The sequence below is a fragment of the Panulirus ornatus genome, chromosome 10 (genome assembly GCF_036320965.1).
Source record: "Panulirus ornatus isolate Po-2019 chromosome 10, ASM3632096v1, whole genome shotgun sequence".
NCBI classification, from domain to species: Eukaryota; Metazoa; Arthropoda; class Malacostraca; order Decapoda; family Palinuridae; genus Panulirus; species Panulirus ornatus.
Genome location: NC_092233.1, coordinates 17748701 through 17776423, shown reverse-complemented (window position 1 = coordinate 17776423; position 27723 = coordinate 17748701). Strand labels below are relative to the sequence as shown.

The 27723-nt window shown below is 47.5% G+C and overlaps 1 protein-coding gene across 2 annotated transcripts in view; it reads right to left on the bottom strand.

Annotated features, from left to right (window-relative positions):
• The window catches only part of LOC139750815 (uncharacterized), a 179504-nt gene extending 172857 nt beyond the window's left edge, over positions 1 to 6647 (bottom strand). Inside the window, exon 1 of one of the 2 annotated variants that reach the window (XM_071665581.1) lies at positions 6501 to 6647. The gene's annotated coding sequence lies outside the window, so the exon portion shown is untranslated. Of the gene's footprint in view, positions 1 to 5811; positions 5860 to 6500 lie in introns of those variants that run through there. The other variant, XM_071665582.1, reaches the window with a different exon arrangement.
• Positions 6648 to 27723: the final 21076 nt, after the last annotated feature.

Genomic DNA, 27723 nt, shown 5'->3' with positions numbered 1-27723 from the left:
GTCATAATGACCCCAGATATTGATGTATGGATGGTGCTGTTAACCGTGTATGAGGAACTGTGATGTGTCATAATGACCCCAGATATTGATGTATGGATGGTGCTGTTAACCGTGTATGAGGAACTGTGATGTGTCATAATGACCCCAGATATTGATGTATGGAGAGTGCTGTTAACCGTGTATGAGGAACTGTGATGTGTCATAATGACCCCAGATATTGATGTATGGATGGTGCTGTTAACCGTGTATGAGGAACTGTGATGTGTCATAATGACCCCAGATATTGATGTATGGATGGTGCTGTTAACCGTGTATGAGGAACTGTGATGTGTCATAATGACCCCAGATATTGATGTATGGATGGTGCTGTTAACCGTGTATGAGGAACTGTGATGTGTCATAATGACCCCAGATATTGATGTATGGATGGTGCTGTTAACCGTGTATGAGGAACTGTGATGTGTCATAATGACCCCAGATATTGATGTATGGATGGTGCTGTTAACCGTGTATGAGGAACTGTGATGTGTCATAATGACCCCAGATATTGATGTATGGATGGTGCTGTTAACCGTGTATGAGGAACTGTGATGTGTCATAATGACCCCAGATATTGATGTATGGATGGTGCTGTTAACCGTGTATGAGGAACTGTGATGTGTCATAATGACCCCAGATATTGATGTATGGATGGTGCTGTTAACCGTGTATGAGGAACTGTGATGTGTCATAATGACCCCAGATATTGATGTATGGATGGTGCTGTTAACCGTGTATGAGGAACTGTGATGTGTCATAATGACCCCAGATATTGATGTATGGATGGTGCTGTTAACCGTGTATGAGGAACTGTGATGTGTCATAATGACCCCAGATATTGATGTATGGATGGTGCTGTTAACCGTGTATGAGGAACTGTGATGTGTCATAATGACCCCAGATATTGATGTATGGATGGTGCTGTTAACCGTGTATGAGGAACTGTGATGTGTCATAATGACCCCAGATATTGATGTATGGATGGTGCTGTTAACCGTGTATGAGGAACTGTGATGTGTCATAATGACCCCAGATATTGATGTATGGATGGTGCTGTTAACCGTGTATGAGGAACTGTGATGTGTCATAATGACCCCAGATATTGATGTATGGAGAGTGCTGTTAACCGTGTATGAGGAACTGTGATGTGTCATAATGACCCCAGATATTGATGTATGGATGGTGCTGTTAACCGTGTATGAGGAACTGTGATGTGTCATAATGACCCCAGATATTGATGTATGGATGGTGCTGTTAACCGTGTATGAGGAACTGTGATGTGTCATAATGACCCCAGATATTGATGTATGGATGGTGCTGTTAACCGTGTATGAGGAACTGTGATGTGTCATAATGACCCCAGATATTGATGTATGGATGGTGCTGTTAACCGTGTATGAGGAACTGTGATGTGTCATAATGACCCCAGATATTGATGTATGGATGGTGCTGTTAACCGTGTATGAGGAACTGTGATGTGTCATAATGACCCCAGATATTGATGTATGGATGGTGCTGTTAACCGTGTATGAGGAACTGTGATGTGTCATAATGACCCCAGATATTGATGTATGGATGGTGCTGTTAACCGTGTATGAGGAACTGTGATGTGTCATAATGACCCCAGATATTGATGTATGGAGAGTGCTGTTAACCGTGTATGAGGAACTGTGATGTGTCATAATGACCCCAGATATTGATGTATGGATGGTGCTGTTAACCGTGTATGAGGAACTGTGATGTGTCATAATGACCCCAGATATTGATGTATGGATGGTGCTGTTAACCGTGTATGAGGAACTGTGATGTGTCATAATGACCCCAGATATTGATGTATGGATGGTGCTGTTAACCGTGTATGAGGAACTGTGATGTGTCATAATGACCCGGGATATTGATGTATGGATGGTGCTGTTAACCGTGTATGAGGAACTGTGATGTGTCATAATGACCCCAGATATTGATGTATGGATGGTGCTGTTAACCGTGTATGAGGAACTGTGATGTGTCATAATGACCCCAGATATTGATGTATGGATGGTGCTGTTAACCGTGTATGAGGAACTGTGATGTGTCATAATGACCCCAGATATTGATGTATGGATGGTGCTGTTAACCGTGTATGAGGAACTGTGATGTGTCATAATGACCCCAGATATTGATGTATGGATGGTGCTGTTAACCGTGTATGAGGAACTGTGATGTGTTATAATGACCCGAGATATTGATGTATGGATGGTGCTGTTAACCGTGTATGAGGAACTGTGATGTGTCATAATGACCCGGGATATTGATGTATGAAGAGTGCTGTTGACCGTGTATGAGGAACTGTGATGTGTCATAATGACCCCAGATATTGATGTATGGATGGTGCTGTTAACCGTGTATGAGGAACTGTGATGTGTCATAATGACCCGGGATTTTGATGTATGAAGAGTGCTGTTGACCGTGTATGAGGAACTGTGATGTGTCATAATGACCCAGGATATTGATGTATGGATGGTGCTGTTAACCGTGTATGAGGAACTGTGATGTGTCATAATGACCCGGGATTTTGATGTATGAAGAGTGCTGTTGACCGTGTATGAGGAACTGTGATGTGTCATAATGACCCCAGATATTGATGTATGGATGGTGCTGCTAACCGTGTATGAGGAACTGTGGTGTGTTATAATGACCCGAGATATTGATGTATGGAGAGTGCTGTTGACTGTGTTGGTTAAAGTTGTCCTGTGTTCAGAGAAGGGATGATGCTTGAGATTCAAGAATGTGTCTCAACTTTAATAAAACCCGATGAAAACTTAAGTTAGTAAGAACGTGTCGAGGACGTAGATGCGGTCCTTGAGTACGACGGTGCATAACCATGCATGGGTGCTCAAGGCTCAGCCTCTTTGGCTCGGCTGTTAAGGGTTACCGGTCTGGTTAATGGCCTCCCAGGACAGAAGCTGTCTCCTTAAAGGTGAGTGAAAATCTGACGAATATATATATATATATATATATATATATATATATATATATATATATATATATATATATATATATATATATACATATATATGTAAACACGAATGTAGTGCATATGAGCGCGCACTTTCATAGAACACATAAGACCCTCCAACTGCCAGGATGCTAACAGTACCAGGCAAAAGGTCGTGGGTTCGAATCCTGGCTATTGGAGGGTATTATGAGAGAGAGAGAGAGAGAGAGAGAGAGAGAGAGAGAGAGAGAGAGAGAGAGAGAGAGAGAGAGAGAGAGACGAGTGCCTTAAAAGCTTTTTCTCCCACTCAAGTAGTGGGGGTATGACGTCACGCAGCAGTCAAAAAAGTAAGATGAGAGGAGCCTCTGGGCGCAGGCTCTCAGGAGGAAAGTGCATCGCAAACTTGGCAGCGCTGAGAGACGCATCTGGTGGGTCCTTGGGACGAAGGTGGGGCATGCTAGGCTACTTTTTAGGCAAGGCATAACTCGACGTCAACGTTAACCAGTTTATCGTTTTACAACGACTGGACGCAAATGACCAGTAAATCAAGTGACTTACATAAGTAAAACAAGAGAGTAACGCGTGTCAGATATCCGTGAAGTAATGCATGGAATCCTGTTACAGGACATAACGCTACCGTTGAGTTACAGGGAGGCACAGTGACGTGTTACCACCCGGCATGTAATACCATCCGGCCATTCACCACACGACAACACCTTACACAACGGTCAACAATTCGTTGTACGTGAGCATAAGACTTTTATATCACCGTACCGTCACATGTATCATCAAGACACAGTCTAGCTGTACGTTGATGCGCCACAGACACAGCCATTCCTCACTCTCAAAGACGAATACAGTTCATGAGGTACATACATTCAGGCTTCCGCCAAGTAAACAGAACTGAAGAGAGGAGCCGGACACGGTTTCGTTCATTGAGGGACGTGTGGAATTTCTCGCTTGATTTGAAATGATTGTATTAAATCTTCGTCAGTTTTCCTTCCTTTTGTGAGAACTATTAATTTTGACATCGATTAACGCTGAAGGCCGGGAAATATTCTCGTACAGTAGGTTGTATTAGCCAAGCTTCCTGAAAAGGATCGCTAATAATAGAAAACGGCGTAGCGCCTGGCAGCGAAGGTTACAGTTGTCGTACAGGACGCGAGTCGTTCATGAACTCATTAACCAAAGAGAACTCGGATGGTTCGTGAGAAAATGTAATGCATTTGATCAAGTTAAAGGCTACTACGCCGAACCCAATGCTTTCGAGCATCCATTTACTCAGTTTCATCTCCAGATGTAAAGATGTATTTTACATCAATATTTGTACTACCAAGCACGCAAAAATAGATTTACTATGTTGACAAGTTGTAAAACATTGTGCTTTCAGTGTTTCAAGGCAGAGCACGCAGTAATGTATGAGGATAATGGGCTATAATTTAGGGAGAATGTAGCAGCCATTCTATACTTTAATGACACTTGATGGTGGTACATACTTGAGAAGGAATGGCAGTGACACGGATAAAAGCTACGAAGGTAAATAAAAACTGCGGAAACACTGGAGTAACACGGTGGGTCGGTATTATTTTCGAAAAACTCAAGGCTCTTGTGTCTTAAAACTCCTGAGATCCTAGAACAGCTGTGGTCACTAAATGACAACCTTGATAACCATCTGTGGTCATCACACAAACACCACAGAAATACATGAATTCTCGGATAAAGATGTGAAGAGTAATAAAAGTATTATTAGTGTCTGGTACAATAACGGACGAGTTTGAACAGCTAACGTGTACATATCAACATTTCTGGAAAATTTTGGCGTGACGGAGCGATAGAAGTAGGCACATATACCATCACTAATAGGCTGAAAAATAATTTGATGAAAGCACTTTATGTCTTAACATGTGCAAATGGACGTGCATCAGTGACTGCCAGTACTTCTGCGGGAAGCTACTGATCCTTGAGTACCAGAGGAAAACAAACACGCGGGGGGAGGGGGGGTGGGCGAGCAGGAGCCCCTCTCTCTCTCTCTCCCTCTCTCTTTTTCACCCCTGACATTAAACGCGGCAAGACCCACGCGCTGGATCCACGGCTAACGTCAATACATTTGCAAGGGACGCGTACTTTAAACTCAAGATTATCCACACGGTCCTATTCGTGTCCCCTCACGAAACGAAGCCAGGTTTTGTGTATGTGTGCATGCAATCGAACAGTCTTTCAAGCACTCCAGGAAAAGGATGATCATTTTCGAATTTTGGCGCGCAAGGCTACGGTGGAATCGATCCACAACAGTACCAGAGGTTGGGAGTCGACACGCTTCAACCACAAGACATGGCGTGTTAAACCAGTTGGTGTCTGTTCGTGTATACGGTAAACGCTACAGTAATCTCGAATCATTCAATAAAAATATATAGACTGTCTCCACTGATTTTACAAATATAAGTTACCCGTTTCAGCATCACAGTGTATCTATTTACGTAAACAAACGTAGTTCCAGTAGCTATAGTTAAGGTATTGCATGACAAGCCCCGTTTCACATGTCCTCTAGAGTCCCCGCGCTGGAATCTTGTCCTCCGAAGGTCACGGCCAAGGTCACACCTTGAGGCCACATACTTACACACTGGGAACAGGAGAAAGTGTGGGGAGGGAAGTGCTGTGGCAGCGGGCTACTAAACGAAGCACGCGGTGGGTAGCGTCTAAAAACCTTCCGTTAACAGTTCACAAAAACCTAACCTCCACTGCCTCAAGTATCTTAACACAGTCGTTATTTTCGTAACAAAACAAATGCGACTCACTTTTTGTGCGTCATCCAGGCCTCGCCGGGCGTGTGCGTGGTCTCTAAGCGAGCGTGGGGGTCCGGACGGTAGCGGTAACTGCTGTTGCTGGGAGGCTCGCTACCTCCCCGAGCTCCCCATAGAGGATGTACTATTGTGACGTCATAATAGCCCGCACTAGCAGCAGCACGCCGCCGCCACCGTCTCGCTGTTACCTATCAGACCTGTCAACAGTTACCTGTCCGTTCTGTCAGCAGTGCAAGCTATTCTGTCTGTCACAGTTTAATTCCTATGTACGGTTATGCTCTTTTATTACTCGTATTACATAATTAACGAAGACGTTTTGTTGCTAGGTTCTGTAATCATTTTGAACGTGCGGTGTTTCCATGTTGCTAGTCTACCCATTACATTTTTTGGATTACATTCTCCGGCGACTGTTACACCACCTGCACCCGTGCCATTTACAAGTGACGACGCATTTAGTAAACGCCTTGCTGCACCGGCCTGCTGACTGGCAACACTGGCCCGGACCCTACGTCTGTACGGTCGTCTACCACGTACAATGTGCCACGCCTTCTGCCACCCCCCACGTACGCCCTCCCATCACCACCACACGTCCCAGAGAGGTGGGTCATTACCCCTCCCAACGCCCTCACGCGGGGATTCTCTTCGCCTGCCACTAACCGCACGAAAAGGACAGTAGTACTTACTGAACACACAGCCTCAGGGAGTCCCTCTCCGCTCTCTCTTCTTGTCGGGTCACCACTGAAAACACCAGAACACTGGAGGGAGCCAGGGAGTATGTCCACAGCGGAGCGAGGACGCCTGCCTCCGACAGCGTCTCGGGCGCCACTCGGTTCGACCTTACTGGGTCAAAGAGAGCGCTGGAGGGGGGCGGACGGGCGCAAGCGCTGCCGAGGAAGAGGACGAGGGGACCAGTGGCAAGCGTGGTTGAAGGAGGCGGGTGGTGTGGCGGAGGAGGGGGGGGGGGATGATGTGTAGGATGTAGGTGGGGGGGGACTGAAGTCGTTGCGTGGGGGGGTGGGGGTGTTAGCGGATGATTGACTTGGAATACTGGAATGTGCTTACTGCTACTGCCACCCAGGGGCGGGATGACGCAGCCCGTGATGATGTTTGTGGACACCAGAGCTTGTGATGGCCAGCATTCGTGTCAAGTGGTCTCCGGTCATGCGTTCGTGGTCGTTAGTATTCTTGTGAAGGTGATAAGAGTTCGTGTGTGCATCAAGGTGACCCCCCAGCTTGTTGTGGCTGGGTGGCTACTGATAATGTGATTGACTACGTGTGATTGCGGTAGTCATTATTCGTGTGTGTATGTGAGTTTTCGTGGCGATATTTCGTGAGGTTCTGGGACTTGTCCTATGGTGCGTCCAGGATGTTCGTGTGGTTGTAGCGGTTCATATTTGTGTGGTTGTGGTGCTTGCATTTGTGGGGTCGTGGGGTTCAATGTGTTGGCGATGTATAGCCTTCCTGTGGTTGTGGTAACCAGTATTGGCGTGGTTTTGGTTGCAATGGCCGGTACCTTGGGAAGGACAGATAGCAGGGATGTTTTATGGCGAGGTTATCTGCTGGAGGACAGTAAGAATAAAGTGAATTCTTGTATAGACATAGAGACAAGATAGTAAAGCAGAGGGGCTCCTCCTTAGCCTCCATTCTCCCTGGCACATAGCCGGCAGGAGACTGGCTGCGAGGGAGTACCGTGCATTATGGAAATTTTACGGAAAATGTAAAAAAGGGAAACTTCCCGATCTAATGTCTGTAGTCGGTCAGTCTGGAGAGGAGGAGGGAGGAGGAGGAGACCTGAAGGTGAGACACGTATACATTACATTATCGGCCTTGATGAGGTTTAATGGTATTGTGATCAACGTGTCTGTGTAGTGTAGTTGACGTGTACTGATCGTCTTGGCCCTGACAACGTCAGATGGTCGTTTATTCCAGTGTTCTATAACAATACAGAGGAAAAACTTCACGTTTGTGTTACATTTTCTTCCCCGTTAACTTTACACGGGTATTTCTTGCCATTAGTATCACTGTCTGACCCCCAAGAAGTTGTTGTTCGAAGTTCCTCGGTGTTTCGTAGACTTCTAAGTTATTTCCTGGAGGTGCGCTTTTTCACGGGAAATTGTGAGATTTCTTTTTCTTTTTTTATCTTTACTCACAAGTTTCGCTTTTGAGCGACGGTAGATTATTTATCTTTAATATTATTATTATTATTATTATTATTATTATTATTATTATTATTATTATTATTACTATTATTATTATTATTATTATTATTATTATTATTATTATTATTATTATTATTATTATTATTATTATTATTCGTTAAGTAGTTGGTTAAGGAGAGAGCCAGAGATGTGTGTTGTTATTGTGCCATTAAGAGAAGTGGCACAGTGGCATCTGATGATCTCCCGCTTCTCATCTGTGTCAAGGATCTTTCTGGGGGTCTTCATGTGGCAAGAAGTTCTTAATTTTGATTCCCTTGTGTTATTTGATTTTCTCTAGACTTTCGCTGTTTAATCGTGTGTGTGCGTGTGTGTGTGTATTCCATGATCGTGTAGATTGTCACGTGCTGTACATTTCCTGTATATATTTCATTGACGTGTAATTACATCTTTAATTTTCTTACTTATCTAACCAGGCATTTCTCTCTCTCATTACTTCTCGTATCCATTCTGTAACTATCCTCTCTTTGGAGGAGAAACCTTTCATCTTAAATGTTGCACCTAATCTTTTCAGCTGCTCTCGAGTCTAGCTAGATCCAGCTTACATTACTAATATCCCGAAGCATTCCCTCGAAGGTAGCTATCCCATGATTTGATATAGAACTTCTGTGTTGATAACCAAACTGGAGATTGGCAGTGAATGTGACGTTACTGTGATCTTTGTTCGCCAGATTGACCAAAGGAAATTAGATCTCTGCCTGTGGAAACCACTAAGTCTGATATATTGTTGCCTCGCATTGGCTCATGGATGATCGGATGTGAAAGAGCAATATTTTGCCAAAATCGATTGGTCTGTATCCCTTCATGGTCACTTGATAATGAATCCCAGTTAATATTCAAGTTCTTAAGATCTGCCGTCTTCGTATTTACCTTGAGACCTGTATCTTTATCACTGCAGTAAATGATACCAAAATATCCTTTCTTTTATGATTATTTATTCATGTTTCAGCATCAAGTACACTACGACATTTCTTCCTTGTTTCATTGCCCGGCCTGAAGTCAGCATTTACACTGTTCCTGGATCTGTCTTTGACAATATACTTTGATAGATTGAAACACCCCGTACCCTGATACACACACCCTTACTGCCCTCTTAGTATGCACACCAGCAGATTTTTAACTTGTCATCGTCATGCCGGTGTGGCCCTGACACACACACACACACACACACACACACACACACACACACACACACACACACACACACACACACACAAACACACATACACAGCCTGTTTTATCATCATCACTTGGATATATAGCGAGTCGTATTTGTCGACATCAGTTTCATGTAACCTAATCCACAATGAGCGTCTCATTGGTATATAGAGTATATAACTCCGCCACCTGCCTTATATCATCTATCTTATAAAATCTTTCTATCACGGTATTGCTGCCTCTGGTGATATATGAGTATATCCACTTGTTATATAGGTTACTGGTATAACCGTGATGTCTGCCTTATCTTGTATGATGTATGGTTATCCTCCTCCCACTTTCCACATCTGGCGGTGATAAAGACGACCTATGGTTGCACAGCGAAAGGCAAGGAATGTAAGGCACAGATTTCAGGATCCCAGAGGTTTCTTTGACTTGACTTCTGGGGTGTGTCTGTCCTGTTCCCCCTGGGGCTGGCTGACCTGACCTCCGGGGTGTGTCTGTCCTGTCTCCTGGGGCTGGCTGACCTGACCTCCGGGGTGTGTCTGTCCTGTCAACCGGGGCTGGCTGACCTGACCTCCGGGGTGTGTCTGTCCTGTCTCCCGGGGCTGGCTGACCTGACCTCCGGGGTGTGTCTGTCCTGTCTCCTGGGGCTGGCTGACCTGACCTCCGGGGTGTGTCTATCCTGTCTCCCAGGGCTGGCTGACCTGACCTCCGGGGTGTGTCTGTCCTGTCTCCTGGGGCTAGCTGACCTGACCTCCGGGTTGTGTCTGCCCTGTCTCCTGGGGCTGGCTGACCTGACCTCCGGGGTTTGTCCGTCCTGTTCCCCTGGGGCTGGCTGACCTGACCTCCGAGGTTTGTCTGTCCTGTCTCCCCGGGGCTGGTTGACCTGACCTCCGGGGTTTGTCTGTCCTGTTCCCCCCGGGGCTGGCTGACCTGACCTCCGGGGTTTGTCTGTCCTGTTCCCCCCCGGGGCCGGCTGACCTGACCTCCGGGGTTTGTCTGTCCTGTCCCCCTGGGGCTGGCTGACCTGCTGTTCCCCCCCAGGTTAAACAGGTCACATTTCCCCTGACCCACCCCCCACACACGGGTCCAGTGACCTCATCTGACCCATTCCCCCTCACCTTCATGCGTTGGTCGTCCTGACTCGTATACAACTGTGGTGAGCCAGTGTACGTGCTGAGGTTAGCAGACGTGTCTGTATTCGTGTATCTTCACTGATCCCGCACGAAAACAGATTGCTTCACGAATCACATTCACCTTTGCATATATTGTTTCCTCCTCTTCCTCCTCCTAAAAACCTTTTTTTTTTTTTTCTTTTTTTTTTTTTACTAATTTCATCCCGTCTCTTTCATGTCGGCCCCCCCCGCCCGCCCCTCCGCCCGGAGGTGCCTCTCAACACTCTAATTTCACGGCTCTTTTCCAGGAAGCCGCCGGCCTTGGTAGGGAGGGCTGGTGTGGGACGGCTAACCTAACCTGGAACAGATGGGAAGGGCTGGCGTAGGTAGGGGGAGAGATGTGCGTGGGGAGGGGTGTATACGGGTACTAATGGGGTGGTGGGGGAGAGAAAGAGGCGGGGCGACCTTGGCACATGTGTTGACATTAGTGTTCTCTCTCTCTCTCTCTCTCTCTCTCTCTCTCTCTCTCTCTCTCTCTCTCTCTCTCTCTCTCTCTCTCTCTCTCTCTCTCACTGGCCGAGAGCAAACCCCAGATAGACCCCCACGTCTTTTCGTGATGTCCACCCTTCCGTTTCCCCTGCAGATCTTCGCTCGCCTCGCCAAACATCTCCACACACACACACACACACACACACACACACACACACACACACACACACACACACACACACACACACACAAAGGAAAATGTTTTTAAGATCATAATTTCAGTATTGTTACTCAAGATTTTGACGCCGTTTCTACATTGATGCTTGCTTGTGTCGTGATGTGTTCTGACGGTAGAGGGCATCTCCCTGCACAGGCTAGATGAGAGTTTCGCCCGCATAGATATCGATTCGAGCGCTCCTCAGTGAGTGGCAGACAGTGTCTTCCCACGGAGACAACAGACGAAGATGATCAGCAGAAGGTGAGCAGCAGAGAAGGACTTCCATATGCAGGCAGCAGATTCGGCAAACCTACACTAGCAGCGGGTTCCTGTGTGTGGGCAGCAGATCGTCTGCTCCTCCTCACACGGGGCAACAGGCGAGGATGTCCAACCTGGGCAACAGAAGAGGTTCTGTGTTACATAGGGAACAGACGAGATGCCTCCAACGGAGACAATAGCCAAGGAAGAGCCTTGTATGTTGGTCATAGATAATGTGCTCTTGCCATGTGTGAGGTGTGTTCTACAGGTGACCTCAGGGTTTGACCTGTAGATGACATCACGACCATGAGGGTCTACAGGTCACATCAGGATCATGAGGATCTACAGGTGACATCAGGATCATGAGGGTATACAGGTGACATCAGGATCATGAGGATATACAGGTGACATCAGGATCATGAGGATCTACAGGTGACATCAGGATCATGAGGATCTACAGGTGGCATGAGGCTCTACAGATAACTTCACGATCATGAGGATGTACAGGTGACATCAGGATCATGAGGATCTACAGGTGACATCAGGATCATGAGGATATACAGGTGACATCAGGATCATGAGGATATACAGGTGACATCAGGATCATGAGGATCTACAGGTGACATCAGGATCATGAGGATATACAGGTGACATCAGGATCATGAGGATCTACAGGTGACATCAGGATCATGAGGATATACAGGTGACATCAGGATCATGAGGATATACAGGTGACATCAGGATCATGAGGATCTACAGGTGACATCAGGATCATGAGGATATACAGGTGACAGGGTCATGATCTACAGGTGTCAACAGGTGACATGAGGATCTACAGGTGACATCAGGATCATGAGGATCTACAGGTGACATCAGGATCATGAGGATCTACAGGTGACGTCAGGATCATGAGGATCTACAGGTGACATCAGGATCATGAGGATCTACAGGTGACGTCAGGATCATGAGGATCTACAGGTGACATCAGGATCATGAGGATCTACAGGTGACATCAGGATCATGAGGATCTACAGGTGACGTCAGGATCATGAGGATCTACAGGTGACATCAGGATCATGAGGATCTACAGGTGACATCAGGATCATGAGGATCCACAGGTGACATCAGGATCATGAGGATCTACAGGTGACATCAGGATCATGAGGATCTACAGGTGACATCAGGATCATGAGGATATACAGGTGACATCAGGATCATGAGGATCTACAGGTGACATCAGGATCATGAGGATCTACGGGTGACATCAGGATCATGAGGATCTACAGGTGACGTCAGGATCATGAGGATCTACAGGTGACATCAGGATCATGAGGATCTACAGGTGACATCAGGATCATGAGGATCTACAGGTGACGTCAGGATCATGAGGATCTACAGGTGACATCAGGATCATGAGGATATACAGGTGACATCAGGATCATGAGGATCTACAGGTGACGTCAGGATCATGAGGATCTACAGGTGACATCAGGATCATGAGGATCTACAGGTGACATCAGGATCATGAGGATCCACAGGTGACATCAGGATCATGAGGATCTACAGGTGACATCAGGATCATGAGGATCTACAGGTGACATCAGGATCATGAGGATATACAGGTGACATCAGGATCATGAGGATATACAGGTGACATCAGGATCATGAGGATCTACAGGTGACATCAGGATCATGAGGATATACAGGTGACATCAGGATCATGAGGATATACAGGTGACATCAGGATCATGAGGATATGCAGGTGACATCAGGATCATGAGGATATACAGGTGACATCAGGATCATGAGGATATACAGGTGACATCAGGATCATGAGGATATGCAGGTGACATCAGGATCATGAGGATATACAGGTGACATCAGGATCATGAGGATATACAGGTGACGTCTTGGGCATCTTGCTCTCCCCCCTCCCTCCCCCACCCGCACCCCCCCCTCCCCGCAGGCAAGCCTGCATGTGTGTGTGTGTGTGTGCGTGTGTGCGGGTGTGTATGTGTGTGTGTGTGTGTGTGTGTGTGTGGGTGGGTGCGTGTGTGTGGGTGGATTGGTGGGTGGGTGGGTATAGCGTTCTTGACGTGAACGTTTAAAGGGGTGTTCTTGCTTGCATCCCTGTGCGTGGGTGTTAAGAGATGTACGTGAGAGAGAGAGAGAGAGAGAGAGAGAGAGAGAGAGAGAGAGAGAGAGAGAGAGAGAGAGAGAGAGGGTGTTTTAACAAGGAGAGAGTTTTACACTCGTGCTGCCCCGTCTCTCAAACTCGTTCAGTATAATGTTATATGTACTACGTCTTTACTCATTTGTATGTGAACACACACACACACACACACACACACACACCAGGCGAAGCCAGGCAGCCGTTTATCGACCAGCCTAGAGGGGGAAGAATGAACACCTGCTTTGGGTGAGGACCGACTGCTAAGGATTCCGACCCATGCTCATGGTCAGTAACGCTAAACCCTACACCACGGAGGCCCGTGGCCAATATGGGAGAAGGGATTAATGGTTGTTTGGGCGTAGGGTCACTGATAGATAGTTAAAGCAACAGCTTGTTAGATCTAGTTAGCATAGGTCAGGTAGCTTGGGGAGGTTAGCATGGGTCAGGTAGCGTGGGGAGGTTAGCATGGGCCAGGTAGCGTGGGGAGGTTAGCATGGGTCAGATAGCGTGGGGAGGTTAGCATGGGTCAGGTAGCGTGGGGAAGTTAGCATGGGTCAGGTAGCGTGGGGAGGTTAGCATGGGTCAGGTAGCTTGGGGAGGTTAGCATGGGTCAGGTAGCGTGGGGAGGTTAGCATGGGCCAGGTAGCGTGGGGAGGTTAGCATGGGTCAGATAGCGTGGGGAGGTTAGCATGGGTCAGGTAGCGTGGGGAAGTTAGCATGGGTCAGGTAGCGTGGGGAGGTTAGCATGGGTTAGGTTGCATGGGGAGGTTAGCATGGGTCAGGTAGCGTGGGGAGGTTAGCATGGGTTAGGTTGCATGGGGAGCTTAGCATGGGTCAGGTAACGTGGGGAGGTTAGGTCTGCCGCCGGTGTCACGAAAATTCTTCCAGACGCCAAACAGAGGGACGTTAAACTCTCCTCCACCCACCTATGCTCATTCACGGGCTCCTGCCACGACGTAAGCCAATCGGAAATTTAAAAGAATATGACGTCTACAATGACGTCATCAAGAATCAACCACTCACAGAGTTTTCCCCGGATACGGACCATCCAATCACAGTGATTCAGGAATATGACGCCACTGGTATGAGCAATTTACTGTGATGAGTTGAAAAGATAAGTATATTCTTTACAGCCAAACCTGACGATGTGTGACTATTAAGAAAATTGCAGTTAGATTTAATGCACCATCTTTTGTTATAGTAAGATTATTGGAGAAACAAAAATCAGATTGTCTTTCTATAACATGATGTGCGTTTTGAGTACGTAGTTTACATTCCCCGCTAGTGTGCAGGGGAAGTGGTTTACATATAACACTGACGTCAAGGAGGGAGTGGTTTACACACTCCGTTGGTCTCTCGGAGGGAGTGGTATACTTATTGCTCTGATGTCAGTGTCCAGGAGTGGGTAATATGATAATAATGATAAGGTAATAATAGTAATAATAATTATCATTATTATTATAATAATTATTATTATTATTATTATTCATCATCATCATCATCATTATTATTATTATAGTAATTGCTTCTGATGTTTTGTTCCTTTTAACTGTTTCTTTACATTTTTTATATTGCCTCTATTATTATCTTTATGGTCGCTGTTCTTAAAATTCTTATGTCCTGTATCATCATCAGTTTACTCATAATTCTGCTATCACTGAAACGATCTATATATTAATATTATTTTGTTTTTGTGTAGACAAGCTACTCAATCCTTTAAGTTCAGGCAAGATGGCTTTTAAATGTTACGGTGTGTGTTTGTGTGTGCGTGTGGGTGGAGGTGGAGGTGGGGGCTCAGGACCCACTAAACTCCCTGAGATCACATAATACGTGGGTGCTGGTGGGGGCTGACTGTACGTGGGATACAAGGCCTCGCCTGGGGCTGCTTCCCATCCCCACCGACCTCTGCCCCTGCAGAGGGACTTGTAATGTTTACATTCTAATGTTTGGCAATGTTGACATCATAACGTGAAGAAATGTTCACATTTTGAACATCACATCCAATGATATTTATACCTATGACCATTTTGAAATGAAAATAAAGGCATTTTCTTTCTTCCAATCAGTTTGATGTTAATGTTCACACAGAGGCAAGTTAATCATCATAATTATATTGTGATATTGCGAGGGTGAACCGTTCGCCCCGCCCGCCTCATTACCCCTACCTCAATAGATCAGTCCTCCACCATTAACTATTCCGTTCCTCACGCCATCTCAACCATTAGTACTTCCTGAAATCTTTTCCTGTAAGTTTCTTGTTTTAGTTTCATGTTTTACCTCGTAGTTTTTCTTTTTTTCGTCTTGTATCTTTCGAAGATTCGTACACTGTTGACAATCATGAGGCTGGTTTAGGGTCGTGATCAAATCGCTCCTTTCTCTTCCTTAGTGGACATATTTAAGGCCTTTAGTCTGTTCTGTATCCCAGCTCTCTTACATGTGTGTGTGTGTGACTACTGTTTGTGTGGGACAGGGATATACTTATGTTGCCCCGTCTCTTGACTTTGTATCTATGTACCGTGTCTCTCTCCTATGTACACACACACACACACACACACACAGCCTTCCGTGGTGTAGTGGTTAACCTTACTGACCATGAGTCAGTATTACCACACATACACGGTCCCCGCCTGGGTTGGAATCATAGCTGCGGCCACCGGCTCACAGCCTGACCCAGGTGTTCATCCTCCCTTCGAGGCTGGTCGATAAATGAATATCCGCCTTAGGATGTGGTGTGTGTGTGTGTGTGTGTGTGTGTGTGTGTGTGTGTGTGTGTGTATTATCATACAGATTAGAGACATGATACACATATTCAAGGTTGAGGGGCGAGACAGCACGCGTGTAAAACCCTCACACCAACACACAAATAGTAATGACACCACACCCAAAGCCAGGTACCCCTTTATGTCAACGAGCCCCAAGGGAGGGTGAGCACCTAGGTTGGATGTGGGCTGATTGCCGCACCCGGGACTCGAACCCATGCGGGCCCATGTATGTGTGGTAACGCCAATATTGTCGTTATCCTGAATTGCAATATTGCCAACACGGGAGGTTATCCTGGATATCAGGGATAAGTGTTATTGATATTGCCAGGGGTCAGCCACCTTATCCCCATCCCAGACCACCTTGTATCCGTTCCAGATTACCTTTTGAACTTACTCCATCACCTTATTCCCTCTCAGACCACCTTATACCATCCCAGACCACCTTACGCCCATCCCACAGCAACTTGTGCCTGTCCCTGACCATTTTATGCCCGTCCCAGACCACCTTATCCACGTCCCAGACCACCTGATGCCCGTCCCAGACCACCTCATGCCCGTCCCAGACTACCTCATGCCCTTCCCAGGCCACCGTATGTCCGTCCCAGACCACCTAATCCGCGTCCCAGACCAACTCATGCCCGTCCCACACTACCTCATGCCCGTCCCAGAGCAGCTCATGCCCGTCCCACACTACCTCATGCCCGTCCCAGACCAGCTCATGCCCGTCCCACACTACCTCATGCCCGTCCCAGACCAGCTCATGCCCGTGGTCGCAGATCCTGTTCGCCCATCCCAGACAAGTGAGGGCGACAATGGATGTGTCCGTGAGGTCAGCGCCTGACACAGCTCCACCTACCAGCCTACATGGTCGCCATAATTCAACTTGTACCCGCGAGCAGACAGTGGACAGCCTGGGACAGACGACTTCACCGAGTGACACGGAGTCTGTCTATCTGTATCTATCTATCTATGTGTTTGTCTGTGTGTCTATGTAGATATTCATCTGCCTGTCTCTCTTTGCTTGCCCAATACCAGATATGCGGATCCTGTAGAATGAATCGCCACGAAAGATGCAAATCTGTAAACAACTTGAACCACCTCATCGAGATGGGATTGTTGAAGAGATAGATCGACAGATGGGTAGATAGATTAGATAACATTGTTGACAGTGTTACGTAGTGTGAGGCCTGGGTTGGTCGGTGGGTGAGGGTCGGATGTGGTTGAAGGAGCCTGACCCAGTTGCCGTGACCATAAGGTGTTGAGCCCACACAAGAGGGAAGGCAGGAGCAACACTCCCCTTCCCCCAGACAAGATACCTTCTTCCTTCCGGTGGTCGACGACGTGTTGTCCCGATGCTGCGTCGGCCATAAGCTCTCCCTCACCCTCCCTGCCTGTGGTGTATTCGTGAGGGGAGGTGACCTCCACATGTGTCTGTATATAGAGATACTGTTTATATGTCTACAGGTGGTGGTGGGAGGGAGAGGGGAGGGCCTTCCTCCCTCCGTCTCTTTATAATCCAGGGTGACATGAATAGCCAGCCAGCCTCTCCTCCCCATCATCAATTCTCACGGCGTCACCACCCGTGAAGCATCCGTCTTTGCACGTCATTGTTCTCTCTCTCTCTCTCTCTCTCTCTCTCTCTCTCTCTCTCTCTCTCTCTCTCTCTCTCTCTCTCTCTCTCCTGTAAGTAATATTTCCACCTCTGCTTTCATGAGCTGTCTGCATATTTCCCCCCCCCCACCCGACCCCGTCCCCCCGAGATTTGCACGTGAGGTGCACGTCCAGCCGCTGCTTCCCGCAGTATCTGTGTGGTGACCGACCACTCGAGTAGTGACCGTTACGATTCCTCCCTCCCTCCCTCCCTTCCTCCCCTCGAACATCTAAACTGGGTTGTAAGTTCTTAAGAAACTGAGAGTTATGGAGAGTTTCGAAGACTTTGGAGATAGCAGACGTGAGTGAGAGCTGTGGAGCGACCGCTTGTGAGGAATTAGAGCGGTCTCCTCCCTCAGGGATGGACGGCGCCATTTAACGGCTGCAAGAGAAAGGGAAAAAGTCCTGAGATGTTCGAGACAAAGGCGGAGCAGGCGAGGCAGAAGGCTCGGAGTTGGGTCAGAGGCACACACTCCTGTAGGACGTGAGGACGTATGCCACCTGGTCCATCTGGAGGTGGGAGGTACCTGAGAAGGCTTGGCACCAGGAGGAAGTAGGTGATGAGACAGGTTGAGTGAGTAGAGATGGAGGTCGGGTATTATAGGCTGAAGCGTCTACATAAACATCCCATCTCAGTCGACAGTTTGCACTGTACGAAGCTTCGCATCCCACGTACACGTAACACCCTCCTCGACCACCGTGAGGACGACGTTATAAACCCTTGGGAATGATCGTGTATGACCTTTGGACTTTGAAAAGTCAGGTCGTTGTACCCGTCGTCACACTCGAGGGGCGTCACGTCTTGCTCGAGTCGTATGGTCGCGCTCACGAATCGCACCGTCGATCTCATGAGTCGTGCCGTCGTGCTCAAGGGTCGCACCGTCGTGCACAAGGGTCGTACCGCTTCTCCGAAGGGTAGCACCATTGTGCTCTGAGATTGTACCGTCACGTTCATTGTGTTCATTGCCGTACATAATTAACAAAATTACCCGAAACGTTTAATCATTACCTCAACGTACACAGCAGTGATTGCCCGCTTCCACTTTGAATGGCAGACAATTGATTTACTCTTCCACTCAACGTCCTTCATCATCACGGGACTCATGAGAGACCGTGTTATGGAGGGAAAAATATCAAGGGCAGTGGCGTCAAAACAGGGAGACCGTAAGTTACAGGTCTGGAAGAGAGAAAAGTTAGGGAGAGTGAAGAGGGAACAGGCATGTAACGGCAGGAAACGAAGTTGGTTAGGACATTTGTAGGTGGGAGGGAGGGTCTGGGTTGGTGGCACGGGGCGACACAGACGTCATAGGGGGTTCCCTGTAGGAGGGGGTGAAGGCACTGCAGATGGTACAAGGTCACAAGGTAGATGGCCGCAGTGGTCAACACCGCCACTGGTGAGGAAGGATCCTCTTTACGTAACGCTTCGCCACTGGCCACGCCTACACAGCCATAGTACACACTTTTTCAAAAAGGTTCGGACAGTGCACCAAACCGGCGCCTTACACTCACCCCGATTAATGGAGATGAACTCGTTTTGGAGACTCATTTTCATCTACTTCGATCAGTAAAGTACATACTTCATACATTAGAATCACATGTAACTTGATATATATACGAAACATACGAACGATTACATAACAAGACCTGAATGATTCGTTCGCCATTTGACAGGTGCATAGTGTTGTGATTCTCGCCTATGGTGAACTGGAGACTGATTTTTTTTTTATTTATTGTTGAGTCATATGGATTATCTTCACTAATATAACTGACTTTTGCATTACTCTCGTAGATAACTAACTCACTTTGATCGAATCTCAGAAATCTTCATCCGAGTCATTTGAATTGTGGCAACAGTGGGAGTTGACAAGTACTTCTGGCGACATATATACCAGGACTAGTACTAACGGTCTCATACAGGCATGGTTTACAGGCAGTTTACACGTACACCAGAGAACGCGACTCGTCCTTACACAACGCAGCCCCGCTGAGCCGCAGCAGTTACCTGAATGGCTACGTACGATATTACATGAACGGCTACGTACGATATTACCTGAACGACCACGTACGATATTACATGAACGGCTACGTACGATATTACCTGAACGACCACGTACGATATTACATGAACGGCTACGTACGATATTACATGAACGGCTACGTACGATATTACATGAACGGCTACGTACGATGTTACATGAACGGCTACGTACGACATTACATGAACGGCTACGTACGATGTTACATGAACGGCTACGTACGATATTACATGAACGGCTACGTACGATGTTACATGAACGGCTACGTACATTACATGAACGGCTACGTACGATGTTACATGAACGGCTACGTACGATATTACATGAACGGCTACGTACGATATTACATGAACGGCTACATTACGATATTTTACGTTACCTCCTTAAAACGAACTTCTTTGAATTGTCCGTTAGTATTTAAACAGTGTACGGCAGTTAAGACAGGAATTCAGTTACAACTTTTTCTGTAACTACTGATGTTTCATCAACCACTGCAGTACGAAAGAGGATGAAAATATGTTTATATAAGAACTCCAGCGCCGCACCCAAGCACTGAAGCATGGACTGATGCGCAGTGCAAGCAAATATTGAAGACTTCGGGTCACACGCGCACCATGGCGACGACTTTCCTTGGCGGGTTATGTAAACACGTACAAACACCTGCTGCAGTCACACAGTGGGGAAGGACACGGGGGGAGGAAAGAGGGCAAAGAAACGGTCATTTCATGTAAATATTCCATACATGTGGCTCTTCTCTGATTATCGTCTCTTCTCGAAATGATTAGCATTTTGCTCGAGGTCTGTTTTAAGGCGTTTTTCTCCAAACTTTTTGGTAAGAAAGTTTACCTTAAGTGTAAAGTCTCTCTCTCTCTCTCTCTCTCTCTCTCTCTCTCTCTCTCTCTCTCTCTCTCTCTCTCTCTCATGTTAATTTGCACACACACACACACACACACACACACACACACACACACACACACACACACACACACACACAAAGATCCTTTTAAACATCGATTGCGTAGATATTAAACTGTACTTTGATAGATGGATTCTTGGGATAAGGCAGCCAGACGACATATGACGTGAAGGTAAGCAAGAAACATTCTAACAACCCTTAAAGATCTGATGGTCGTTAGATCTACAACAGATACTTCCTACACCAGGTAACCTGTTTCCTGAAGTATTTTATTCTCTCAAGGTATTGCTCGTCCGAGTTCGTACTCAGCCATTCTGTGTCCTCCCCACCCCACCGCTGCTGCACCTCATTACCTTACTTCTGTTCACATTAACTCCCAGCTTACACCCAAGACAGGCAACCCCAGCAACCCTGGAACGACCGCTACACCCACAGTCGTCAACACTGACACCCTGTCACAGCCGCTACACCCATAACCGTCAACCGTAACAGCAGCTACACCCATAACCGTCAACCGTAACAGCCGCTACACCCATAACCGTCAACCGTAACAGCCGCTACACCCATAACCGTCAACCGTAACAGCCAGTAACAGCCGCTACACCCACAGTCGTCAACACTAACACCCTGTAACAGCCACTACACCCACAAGAGGGTAACACCGAGACCTTGATAACTCTTTATTCATTACGCTACACCCATGCTTGCGGCCGCACGATCGTCGTAATGACATGAACAGGCCCCGGCAGTGTAGCTCCACCCCCCCCCCCCCCCCCTCCATTCCCTCTTGACGATGCGGACACACCCTGAACAAGCATAACGGTGTTGCGTGTAGTTATGATGGCGCTGATCTTTCGCTTGAGTCTCAAGTGTCGGATGAAAGGCTAGGACATCAGTACTCAGAGGGTCGTGCTGCCCTGCCCTTATCAAGGGTCGTATCGGACTAGCCAAGGGTTGTACACTGCCGCGCTCTTTGGTTTTACCGTCGTGCGTTTGAAGTGTACAACCGCGTTCTAGGTTTGTACCGTCGTACTAAAGGGTCGTACCGTTGTGCTCCAGGAGTGAGCCAGCTCTGACCAGGTTTCCAACACCTTACCTGTGGACCGCCGACCTAACGCCCTGCCCGCCACATGTCCCTCCTGGTATATTACTCCTACATTGAAGGCTATTGGCTGCTTACATGTTGGTGAAGGTTGTTTGTGTGAGACTAGATGTCTGAGAAGACAGATTCTCACCTGGACTTCAGGTCAGTCACCACGACGGGCAGCTGAGACACGCTTACCCTCCCTGGCCAGCCATTGTGGTCTAGATGTGAGAAACTGCCCTTCCTTGCCCTGACACACACACACACACACACACACACACACACACACACACACACATGGCAACCTCTCAGGCGAGAGCGATGACTTAGTCTGGGAGCCGGAGGTGACGGGGATGGGTCGTGTGTTTACAACGAAGTCCGGGTGACCCTGTGACCCTCCCACGGGTGGGCTGAGGAGAGCTTGAGCCAGCGTCTCATGGCCGCGGGTATTGACCAGCTCCTCGTGGCTGAGTGATAAATAAAGCTGGTGAATATCTTTCTTCGTTGTTGGCTTGACGGGACGAGCTTCAGGAGGCGAAGTATCAAGGGAAGGGTTCTGGGAGGGGGGATGTGGTGGCCCAGAGAAGGGCAGGAAAGTAAAGTAATGGAGTCGAGGTATCAGCTGACGTGCTACGTTGCATGTTTGCAGCTTGGGTTTATGTGGAGGGCGTCGCTCGGTATGCTGTCCACAACCTCCCGTGGACTTTACGTTTATATGTTTGTGGTCGACCAGTTGTTGTCTTCCAAGATTACTTCACGCACACCATGAAAGCCAGTGATGACCAACAGACTGACTCACTCACACCTTCGCCTCATGTTAATCATCTTGATGATCGCCTTGGAAGAGAAATTTCCTATTGGCTTGTTGTCAGTGGGGAGGGGGTTAGTTGAGGGGGTTCACAGCCGCCATGGACAATGTCATCAACTGAAACATTATGCTCGTGTTGTCCTTTGACGTGTTTTAAGGAACGAGACTAAGGACTGTAGACTTGTCCTCCTTCATCATGTTAACTCCAGTTTTATATTCCATTCTTCATTCACGTTGGTAAACTCTGCATGCATCACACTCAGCTGTGTACCCACCCGCCCGCTCACCACTCACCACAGTCTGGCACTCACCACACTCTGCCATGGGTTGTCGTTCTAGTGTATCTCCCTGTACTTGTCCACTGCTCCTGTGGTTCCCTCTGTTGCTCCGGGTGGGTTTCTTGTGTTGGAATTACCAATACAAACGTAGATTCCGTCTCCAGACGTGACCCAACGTAAGGCACTTTAGAATCATGATGATGATGGACTGGATACGAATTGTTGAGGAACAGAAGACAGCAGTACAGTCGTATTGTGTACTTGTACTGAAGGTAGGTGTGTGTGTGTGTGTTCTGTGTGACAGTGGCAGTTTAAATTCCCTTAACCTACTGGCTGGGGAGGGGAAGTGGTGATACTGTGTTGCTTTAGAAAGGAAAGTAGCCAGGTTGCACGTAGCGCTTATCATGTGTTTAACGTTGAAGGATTGGAGACTCTCCCAGGGTTTTGAGGCTCCGTAAGAACCCAGAGTGAACTGTGTCCTGCCGTCCAGATCACGTTATTGAAAACTGTACGAATCTTCGAGATGCCGGTCTTCAGTCATTTCAAGGTATGGGGAATGTTGATGTGAGGCGATTCGTCATGCCTTATCATGTGCATCCCTTTTGATGTTTAACCTTACACAGTTTAGAGTCGGGACGGGTGGGGAGCCGAGGAGTAGATGAAGTTATGAAGGATCAGATCCTGTACCAGGTGTATTGTTCGTCGCTCGTGAGGTGCCACTAATCTATACAAGGTTGTCAGGGTTACTGTACCTCTTAGGGTTCGTTTGTGGCCGAGTATTTGACAATTTTTTTTTGTTTCCGTTGCTTCCATTTCCCCCATGTGTTAGCCTGTTGCAAGGTTGTACCCTCCCCGGTGCCACAGCTGAAAACCTGGGTAAGTGTGGATGCGTCCAGTCGTGGAGGGTTGGTATACTGTGGTGTGTACTGCTGGATGACCGACTGTTAAATGGCTTCGCCTGCGTAAAAGATTTTCCATTCTCAGATTTCCCGCCGGAGGGTGGAGGTGGGGAGGGAAGGATGGAAGGGGTTATCTGCTTTGTAGGGTGTAAGAAGACACCTTGTGGGACCCCGCTAAGTAATGGGGTTTCAGTCATTTCTATCATGCCTGCCGGGGCTCATTGGTAATCGCAGACGCTCCTCCACACTGGCCAAGGCTTGTTGTGTGTCTCTTTGTATCACTGCGCTGTATAACAAGGCCTCTGGTGATCCTTGTTGTTTCCTGCAGCGATCGAGATTGCAGAGGTGGTGCCTCAACCCCCTCCCGCCAGAGGATACATGGACTGGCTGGTGCTTCTACCCCACCTCCAGAAGCTATATTGACTGTGGTTGGAAGTCTTCCGGTTGCTTTATATTACTCTGAAGTTCAGTGTTTTTTATTTGGGGCGAATGTTTTCCCTGGGATTTGGAAGAAGGGGGAGTAGTTCGGTCGTTCTTTCGATGTTCATCTGTCCTTCCTGGTTTATTATTATTATCGTTACCCAGACTTGCTTACATGTCGAGGAGGAGGTGACCTGGGTTTGAGTATGGTGACGTACATGTTGGGAAGTCTGAGGGCATGACGCATGACACGGGAAGTTTATTCTTATCTCTTGGCAGACTCATTCATGAGACCGTGTGCCTCATCCTCAGTATATCTGTTCATATCTCTGGTATGTCTACTTTTGCTGTGAGACAGCTGTTAGGGGACAGGTGAGTGTTTGGAATGGTGCGGTGTGGTGTCGTGTGGTGTGGTGCGGTGTCGTGTCATGTCGTGCCGTGTCGTGTGCTACGGTGTAGTGTCGTGTCGTGTGGTGCAGTGTGGTGCGGTGCGGTGTCGTGTCGTGTGGTGCGGTGTCGTGTCGTGTGGTGCGGAGTGGTGTCGTGTCGTGTGGTGCGGTGTGGTATGGTGTGGTGTCGTGTCGTGCGGTGTGGTGTCGTGTGGTACAGTTCAAGATGCACTTGGCATACCCCGCCTAACCTCTTGGGTCGATGGAAATGGCACGGGCAACTGAGGCCCTAATCAAGGCTATCTCATTAACGCCTTATATATATATATATATATATATATATATATATATATATATATATATATATATATATATATATATATATACACCCTAACCTGAGTCAGATACTCATTTTATCGACCGTTGCCTAAGGCTGGATGAACAGCTGGGTTAACTGTGGACCGACTGCAGCAACCTGGATTCGGATCTATGCGCTCGACCCTTGAGGCCACTCGTGAATGCGTCACGGTCAGGTACGTTAAAAGCTACGCTGCTACTCACTTGCCACTTGTCGGGAAATGAGGTCAGGCATTAAAGGCGTAACACTCACGTCAGTTTAATTTTCTTCTTTTCTTCTTTGTCCTCACGTGATGAAAATGGATCGAAGTGCACCAGCTAACCTTGTGTGTGTGTGTGTGTGTGTGTGTGTGTCTGACCCCTGGTTCTAGTAGGGAAGCTTAGGCTGGAGACTCACACCAGTGACGTGGATGAAGGGTTGGCAGAACTCTTGATTTGTTCCCTCGTTGGCCGACGTGTCGCTCCGTACCTCACCGAGCCACCGCTAACACGTCCAGCATGACCCCAGGAGAGGTGTTCCTTCCACTGGTGGCTATGGGTGGTGATGGTGCCCCACTGGTGCGTCACATCAAGTGTGATGTGTGAGCGCGCAGTGTGGCAGCTGTCCAGAGAACCTCAGTTTATGTAATCTAGAAAAGAGAGAAGGTTGAGAGATGATTGATACACATATTCGAGATTATCAAGGAGGCTTCGAAGGTCCAGATCGAAGCAGCTGTTTAATACTATGTCGTTCCGTATTCACCTGTGGTAACGGAGTGGTCATAGTCAAGCATTTGATTTCGAATGAGGTTAAATAGCTCATATGTAATAGAATTAACACAAGAAATGACTCGTACTGTAGTTAAAAGGAATTATAAAGTTGGCAGTTTTCTCTCCTTGAATTTTTTTTTTTTTCTATCGTCCTCACTAAGCCTTATGCCTCTGACCTTCAGCTATCAGAAGGAAGAGCCTCGTTAGTCTTCGTTGAACCTGTTGCTCACTATACTCCTATGTGATTCCTAGAATGAGTGTGGGAACAAATGCTCTGTTTGCATTTCCTTTTAGTTATTGTTTCAGACAAATTTTCGACGGTTCATTTAAGAATGATTTACATTTCTGCTTTTTCTGTCGTCTCTGGATCATTGTGACAGCAACGGTAGGATGTAGACGGAGGTGGTTCCTACCGTAAGCCTTAGATGCGTTCTGTGTAGATACCGAGGCGAGAGGCTGTGGTGGCTTAGGTTATGTATAAGGGGACAGTCCAGGACCTGGACGGTGGCCATCACCGACACTGCCTCGCTGCCACCGCCTGGACGCCACCCTCTCACCTGGCCACCTTCCCCTTTACTTCACCCGGTCACAACCTGACGCTGTCACCTGTGGCGAGGACGCATCCCAAAGAGTCAACTACCCACTAGGGTCTGGTTCACAAGCCGTGGCCATTATAAGTTGGATCGTTTTACCACGGGTGAAGAAATATACGCTAGATCCTGGTTAAGGGGGAAGCGAGTTACGCAGCCTGGTGCGTCACAAAGTGGAGTTGTGACGTGTCCCTTCCCTGAGTTCGGCCCTGGTGTGACTGCCCTCCCAGCGTCACAGAAGGCACGGGTGTTATGCTCCATCCTCAGACTTAGCCCTAGTGCTACCGTCCCCCGTCACCCAGCGTCACCAGAAACCTGGTATAACAAGGAGTCAACACTAGGCTGATCAGCAGCTTGTGTCTCTGTTGTTGCTTATCCTCATGACGAGATTTGACCAAGCGAAGTGGTGCTCCGCCAGGGACAGCTGTCCTCTCCAACTGTCCTACGACGATGCCTCTTTATTTGGCTGCTCTTGTTGAGTGTGACGTATTAATCCACTTAAGAGCTACTGTCAATGAATGCGTAAGGGTAAGTGTAGCCTAACAAGCACAACATTCAGACAAGATAAACTGGTCCTAACACGTAGGGGCAGTAATGATCACTCATTAAACGTTTATTATTACGTAACTCCACGTCATGCTTCCCTGTGTCGTGGTGACGTATCCCTGGAACATTCCACGAATACAAAATGTAAAGTTTGATGTTATAAAGTTTATATAAAAAAGTTATCCTGGACATCTTAGACGAGCAAGTGAATTAACTTATTCCGCTCATGCTGTTTGGACCAGGGATTTCATCATCATAAATTTCCTCTCAGTGAAGGTTTTCTAGATAAGTAATTACATATAATCGAAGCTCCAATTAGGGATATAAATTCTGGCACTACCCTTCACCAGATATTTTTACCTCCCATTTTATTCAAACTTCATAGTCTCGCTACAATGCAGTGTGAGAGGAAGCTGCAACATGTGGTAACCTATCGTCTAAAGTAATGATATTGTTACGTTCCATTTTCGCTAACGTTGGGTGACGTGGGCGGGTGAGTGAGGGTAGTAGTGACAACTTACACCTCTGGTGCGGACCTTGAGTGGCATCACGCTCCGTGCTGCTCTACGTTCATTCATGCTGGCCGGGTAGAACGGAACCTGAATGAATGAATGACTCGGCGTTCGCTCCGTCATGCGGTAGCTCCCCCAGCACGACCCTGCAAGCACGACGCGTCGGTGCGACGTATGAACGAACACAAGTATGATGTATTATTGATGGACTGTTCCTTTTATGAGCGATCTCCAGGTTAGAGAACAGCCCATCATATCTACGGGTTGTATTTAAGCTTCG